The sequence below is a fragment of the Taudactylus pleione genome, unplaced genomic scaffold (genome assembly GCF_031769625.1).
Source record: "Taudactylus pleione unplaced genomic scaffold, aTauple2 ptg000190l, whole genome shotgun sequence".
Taxonomy (NCBI): Eukaryota; Metazoa; Chordata; class Amphibia; order Anura; family Myobatrachidae; genus Taudactylus; species Taudactylus pleione.
In genome coordinates, this window is record NW_028284592.1 from 3,817,502 (window position 1) to 3,818,657 (window position 1,156).

Consider the following 1,156-nt stretch of genomic DNA (forward strand, 5'->3'; position numbering starts at 1 on the left):
AGTGCTAGTCCCAGCTGCTAGACAAGCATACCAACAGCAGAATTTCAATTCCACTGCTGGTATCCTGAATGCCGGCATCACCAACAGCTGGTGTCTCCAATCACCATGATGCCAACTACATTCCATATAGGTAAATGGAGGTGGAGTATTTATGAAGTGGAAGCCAAGAACAGCATTGATTGATTAATCACTAAAGGTAATAACTGGCAAAAAAAGAAGGGAGGGTGCTGCACAGAACCTTGTATTGTTAGTAAATTATTCCTAACCAACCATGTTGTATTTTGTTATTTAGATTATAACGTAGCTCGTTGTTGGTGGTGCTCCCAAAAAACCAAGAAGGGCTTGTTGTTGGGGCACTCTTAAATCTAAATTTATAAAATATAATTTTTATTAAAAATCATTAAAATTTTACAGATCTCCTTGTTAAACCAGAATATATGTATATGGCAAAATAAAGAAATAAAAAAAAAATTTCAGAATTTTTTTGGGTAATAAATCTCCTGTACACTCAATACAATTCTATATGTTTTAATCATAAAATACAGCAATCATGCAGGAGGATGATACCCATAGTATCCCTGACATTGTCACAAAATCAATTAATACCATATGAACACTATGCTACGTGTTCACTCTGTGTCAATCAGCCTCTTATATAACCTCACCTACAGCATACTTTTTTTGAACTTTATATCATCCAATTAGACAAAGTGGACTGTTCATCTGAGTTAGTCCTACAAACACTTTTGCTATGCTGCACCAGGGCATCCAGACTCTCTTGAACCATTTAATGTACCTACAGCCACACCATACTGGATATGCCCAATCTCATCTGATCTTGGAAGCTATACAGTATTGGGCCTGATTAGTACTTGGATGGGTGACCACCTGGGAATACCAGGTGCTGTAGGTGGGGATATATAAGAGGCTGATTGGGACAGAGTGAACACGTAGCATAGTGTTCATATGGAATTAATTGATTTTGCGACAATGTCAGGGACACTCCTACACGACTGCTGTATGATATGATTAAAACATATAGAATTGTAATGAGTGTACAGGAGACTTATTACCCAAAAAGTATTGAAACATATTTTTCAATATCTTTATTTTGCCATATCCATATATTCTGGTTTAACAAGAAGATCTGTAAAAT

At 36.2% G+C, this 1,156-nt stretch overlaps 1 pseudogene; it reads left to right on the forward strand.

Moving 5' to 3' along the window:
• Nucleotides 1–794: 794 nt before the first annotated feature.
• Nucleotides 795–913, forward strand: LOC148519352 (5S ribosomal RNA; annotated as a pseudogene).
• Nucleotides 914–1,156: the final 243 nt, after the last annotated feature.